Raw genomic sequence first — 6,000 nt, 5'->3', positions numbered from 1 at the left:
AAGACTAAAAGTCGAGTTCGACCGTAAAGAAGTCAGTTTTGCTTACATTTCTGACGCAGGCCAGGTTACATAGCAATATGGCATGTCGGGTGTAAACTACTTTCGGAGGGTAAGAACTTTTGAAGGGTAGGGAGGAGGGCGAGCTGTTTTTGGATAGCTAAAACGTGTGGACCAATCCATCTTAATAAAAGAAAAATGTTTATATACATTGAGAGAAGAGAGGATTAAATTTTAGGCTCCTAGCGTTACACAGTGTTTCTAATTTTGTGATGCGGTGGCGATGGCCACCGCCCGAGTAGCCAGAGAAATGTTGCGTGACAACTCTTGTTGCCAAGAGGACCGAAATCTTGAGATGACGTCATCCGCCCTTCTAACTTCCTCTTTCAGTTGGAAGACTTTGAACCAACATGACGGTGTGGTGTTTGCAGCTTTCAACTTGCTGTCTTCTCTTCCTTGGTTCTCCGTGAATGCAGGTTTGTTGTAGTTGTGAGTATTAAAAGCTCTGTGACCTGGATATATAATATTTACATATGGCTTTTTAATACATCAGTGACAATACTACACTGTTCGGTTTCCGTCCTCGTCCAGCGGATCTCTTAACTTGACGTTTCACTGAGAACAGCAAAGCTGTGCTGTACTCGTTTGTCTGATCGAGTCTCCCGCTCAATGCGGAAAGCTTGAGCTCTCCATAGTAGCCAGTATACAGTGTGTATTATAGCGGGTATGTTTGACTGTCGCTGTAAATCAAACTCTTAAGTACAAGCGAAGGAAGCCAGATCGATTGGTTTAGAACCATATAAAGATAGCTGTCGGATGCTGAGTTGAAATACATTCTTTTGAGTGAAGCTCAGTTTAAAACAGTCTCTGATAGTTATGGATATTGCATCTAACGTCTTTGATATTCAGTTGTCACGGCAAGGTATGGGAAACTTTGTTTATAAGTTTGTTTATAAGTTCTGTTACCCGTTTCAGACTGATCATTGATCATTTATACGTCTGTTACTCATCGAAATCAGCAGAATCTATAATCAGCATGTTTTACCGGAAAAGAAACCTTTTTGGGATTCATTCTTCGGCCGCTGATTTATTTCTTATGTCAGTGACATGATTTCATCGTTGTAAGAAATTTTAATTAGGAGTTGTTTTGAGCGTGGCGGAATGCGTCTAATATTTCAAGCTGCAAGAAGCGCATTGTTCAGGGTGGAAAGTACTACGGTAATTCTGCTACAATAATATTTATTCAAACGTGTGATTATTATGTCCTTTATAGATGAATCGCAAGACAAAAAGTGATCTAAGTTTTTCACAAGTTAATTAATCCGTGGTGCAAAGCTTAGAGTCGTAAAAATATGATCGCAATGTTATGTAAATGATATTTTGTATAAACCAGACTTTGTTTTCTTTAACACATTCCAAATGAAACAAAATCCATGACATATAAACTTGAGAAGACGAAGTTATATCAAAGTTCTTAAAAGTTATTTAAAGTGCACCTAACGCCCAAAATTTTTTTTCGCTAGAACGAATCTACTTATTATTTGAAACAGTTCTGCGAAAAAATTTTTGAATTCCGTTAAATCCTCGATTTTCTGTGCCACGACGAAATCTCGAAAATAGCTCCAAAACACCGCCATTTTGTTTCACGACCGAGTTTGAGGAGAATGGGTCCAGCGGCTCTTGTGACGTCTACCCAGGAAGATTGGATATCTCATTTCCTCTCATTTCCTTCAGGATGGTGCAATACACATTCGAAAAGTGCGCAGAAAACGCCTTTCAGAGGTGCTATCGGCTGTTGCAGCAATATTCCAGATTTAAAGAAAGATATACTGTACAATTTACTGACGATGATCGGCTAATGGTGCAATAAAGACGTAAACGATGGTTGATTTTGTCGAACCGAAACAAGCGAACTGAATCTGTGAGAACCACTGAAGAACTCTCACTGGAATTTGTTCCGCAGACTTTCGAACGCTATTTTCATAAATTTTCTGCTTAAAGCTAACCAGAAATTTGTAGAAATACTACCTACAACCTATATCTTCCAATCCCGCAATATTTATAACATAACCGGCAAAGTTGTGTGATCCGGTCATGATCAAGAAGCGTTATACTGATATGTAAATAGATCGCAACTGTATACCGCTAACCAACACTTATTTCTCTTTCGATTTAGATGAAAGTCGAAGATTAATCCTCAAGAATTACATGATAACAAAATTGTTAGACTCACAGAGTTTTTCGAAGGTTTGGAAATCAGCAGTGCGACAAAGATTCTGTGCAATAGCGTCGAAAATATGACCGCGTAACATTATCTGCGGACCGCTTAGGGAACACATCCTTTTCGCTTATCCGACGAATTTCACTGCAAACTTTGAGAACAATTTACATTGGTTATTTGGAGTTACGACTTAAAACGTGTGACAATGTGAAATCGGTAACTGTATGAAATGTTTCCTTCCGCCTTGCTTCCCGCAGCTTCAAAAATACAGGTCCAAACAATACGATTTTCAATCGATCGAAGCCAATGTTTTGGAGGTCATCAAGTCTCGAAAACTGCAACACGTACGTCGTTCTTATAAACATGAAGCATTCAACTGAAAGTAAAACACAAACTGGATTTAACAGAACCTTGACAAAATACATTCTCGGTAAGGACAAATGTAAACGGGCTATAAACACGCGTGGGAATCTTATGTTTAGTTGACGAAATTACCATCCAAAGCAGTCCTTGAGTTTTCTTTCCTGCTTTTCGTTTGCCTGCTCCTCCACTTCGTATCTAGCTTTCCATTCCTAATATGCAAGCAGCTCGTCCGCAAAGACGTCTTCCCCGTCGTCGCTTGAAATATTGTAAATTGCTCTCAAAGCTCTAAGCAGTGAGTTCACAGTTGTCGAATGTGCTCGATCGAAGTTTATTTCGGAGCCTTCCGAATCGAAACTTAACTCTGACTCCAGTGACGAAAAAGAAATGATTCTGAGACAAAACTTGGACGTTTTAGTCCCAAAATACATCGGAACGATTAGTTTTGCGTTCTATTTTCTCGAGCAAATACAGAGAGTTGACTGAGGCGCTATTGTGTTTGGTTCCTGGGTAGACGTCATCATGTACCGCCGCCCCAGACTCCCTAAAACGCGGTCGTGAAACACTTAATCGCGACTTTGAAAGGGCATAGAAAATCGAGGATTCAACCAAATTCAAAAATTTCTTCGGCCAAATGCTTCGAATAAAGTCTAGATTTGTTTTAGCGAAAAAAATATTTTGGGGTTAGGTGCACTTTAAAGTGAAACCTGCTAAACAGATCAATTTCATTCTGCTTAATTGAAAGCCCATGCCAGAGCAAACGATCACGAAGGTAATTTATTCCATAGCCGTTGATAAAGCGTGACTCCTCTAATCTGTCTGCCTGACAGTTAAAAAAAATAAATAAATAAAACAAGAGGCCCTTTATTTGGCTGTCTCTTGTGACACTATTGCGCAATTGCACAGTGGAGGCAGAGAGTGTGAAAGTGATCAGCGAGAAATCTGATATTTTTTAGACCTAATAACCACAAACAATTTATGTTATAGCCTTAGTAGCTTGGCGGATTTTAAACAGTTTTAGCGGGCTAAGAAAGCCGCGAGGAGCCTGGGAGAGATACAACTGAGAAACCGCCTGCAGGGATAACCGGCAACTTTCTGTTAGTACGGGCCATGGCCATTGGCTCAGAAGACTAATACACCAATCAAAATTTTCGCTTATCTCCCAAGGGACAGCTCCAAGGAACAACACTGATTACAACGCAGATCTTTGGCGTGTAAACAGAAAATAATTGAGAAAGCGTTGTCGGAAGCGTTTTCGCGCCTGAATATTCTTCGCGACTCTCTCTCGAAATTGTTAACTGCCAAACACGAGCAAGAAACAGCTAAAAACAATTTGCCTCATAGGAGAGATGTGATGGCCGTTTTCCTAACAGGCTTTGGCAAAAGCATGATTTTTACCGTGTTTCACTGTTCTCGCTCGCCAGATCTAGACAAGAATGTTGTCGTCTACGAGAGCCAGTATCGTTGTTAGGCTTTGCGCTTCGCTGCCATCGAGCAAACACCGCATCGGATAGTTTTGCTTTGGTAGACTCTACAGTATCACAGTGACTTTTCCCTCCCAAGTTGGCTGGGAGTTTCTTATTACGCGTCGTTTATCTTTCGAGGTCAACCGATCGATCAATGGGCTTTGTTTGACTTGGTTGCTATGCGCCGGCTGCAACAAGCGGACAATCATCAACTAACCTTATCAAACATACGTAGACTGAAATGGTTCTTCGAAAACGTTTAATAACTCGGCAACTACGTAAACGTTTAATTAAAAAGTGTTAAACGAAGTCGCACACAAAATTTTTATGCGAACTCGAAAAGTTGGGTGCGATAGAGGTGGTAGGCTCGATTTCCGCCGCCTTCTCGAGTCCGGTCTGCGTTCCTCCCCGAGAAGAGACGGCTAGACGCGTGAGCGGGGGCGAACTCGAAATAGAAATTTTAAAGTGGGGGCGAACTCGCCATGGGGCGAAACCGGTATCATTCGCTCTGATTAGCTGTGTTGATATAGCCTGCGAACAGCCTCCCAGCGAGGGCGGAAAAAAATTCGGCAAGCGAAGCGTGAATCTGCGAGCGAAGCGAGTAGGAGTCGGAGCGTGAATCCGCGAGGGAAGCGAGTGGGACCGCTCTCGGGTCGTCCCGCTCACCCTAGACTACACTCAGTTAGCTCGCCCTAAACCCAACCGGAGCCTGTTCGCAGGCTATGTTAATACGATTCACCAAACCTGTCATCGGGTTGTCAAATTATGAAATAGGGGACGGCAATGAAAATGCGGGTAATCCAGGCAATCAGTTCCTCGTGGTTTCGCTGCTTTGTGCGCTCACGCTCAAGTTGCTTAAAAAATTGCTTAAACCGCCAAGCTACGCGGGCTATTTATATTATTTCTCCTTGGACTATCTCTCATCCAATATCAAATTACAAAACCAAGTGTAATGCTACTGTAACGTTATGTTGAATAAATGACGTATTTATATTTGCGGTATTTCACGAATGCAGTACGATTTGGCCTGATGCGGTCCTGGGGGGGGGGGGGAGGGGTTACTCCCTTTTATGGGCTATATAGGTTTGAGCGGCCTCAAAGGGTATGGTTTTTCAGCTGTTTTTGTCATAAATATGGTATCGATTTTAGCTGATTTTGGCCATTTGGGTCATAAATGGCTGGTTTGCAGTGTCACGCCATCAGAAATAAAAATCATAACCATTTAATGAATTAAGTGAAGAAGCTGGGATATGAAAGATGATTGATATATAAAAAACCTCGCCAAGATTTAGGTCTGTGCGGTTTTTCATTCTCCCGTTATTCGGAGAAAGAAGTGTTTCACTCAAATTTATATAGCTTTGTATGGAGTCGCCATGTTTGTGCCCCTCGGAGGGACACAAACATGGCGGCCGTAAAGTAAAAGAAACATCTGTCATCGAGTTTTGCCATTGAAACGAAAAGTTATTACTCTAGAGCTCCGACACATTGAAATTAGCACTTCTTATAGAGCAACAACTGTTTAGTTAGCAAAAACTTGAGCAATAACTCATCTTTTTGACCTACGCGAGAACCTTATCGGGCCGCCATTTTAATGTCACGCAGCGCATAAACTTGGAAATTCAAACGTGCCCTGTTTCAAAATGAGGAACCCAGTCGAGCTTAAACGCTGCAAAACGTCAAGTTATTAGAGGGCCTTAAGTTGGATGAAACTAAAACTTTAGAGGGATCGGTAATTTCTTATTTTGGAAAATGATGACGTCACATGAAAAGCGGCAATAGGGTATGGTTTTTGCACTCTAGCCTTGATATGGGTATGTTTTTAAGAAGAAGCCACTTTTTCATCATTATCGAAAAGAAAATCAACAAAAGCCCTTCACAAATTATGTTTAGGTTATTTGACATTGGTCTGAACTAGGGAACTAATTATAACGCAGGTCCGAAACAGAGTTTTGATTT

The 6,000-nt window shown here is 41.3% G+C and overlaps 2 protein-coding genes across 4 annotated transcripts in view; both read left to right on the top strand.

The window, feature by feature from the left end:
- LOC145466671 (piezo-type mechanosensitive ion channel component 1-like) overlaps positions 1-6,000 on the top strand; it is a 64,655-nt gene that overhangs the window by 27,330 nt on the left and 31,325 nt on the right. The gene's annotated exons all lie outside the window — the stretch shown is intronic.
- LOC145466629 (uncharacterized) overlaps positions 1-6,000 on the top strand; it is a 29,283-nt gene that overhangs the window by 1,600 nt on the left and 21,683 nt on the right. For 2 of the 3 annotated variants that reach the window (XM_081450336.1, XM_081450334.1), the window contains exon 1: positions 1-473. This exon is cut by the window's left edge and continues 1,600 nt beyond it. The gene's annotated coding sequence lies outside the window, so the exon portion shown is untranslated. Of the gene's footprint in view, positions 487-6,000 lie in introns of all 3 variants that reach the window. The other variant, XM_081450335.1, reaches the window with a different exon arrangement.

The sequence above is a fragment of the Orbicella franksi genome, chromosome 13, assembly GCF_964199315.1.
Source record: "Orbicella franksi chromosome 13, jaOrbFran1.1, whole genome shotgun sequence".
In the NCBI taxonomy this organism is placed as follows: domain Eukaryota; kingdom Metazoa; phylum Cnidaria; class Anthozoa; order Scleractinia; family Merulinidae; genus Orbicella; species Orbicella franksi.
Note: the sequence above shows the minus strand (reverse complement) of the source record. Positions and strands in the feature narration are given on the sequence as shown.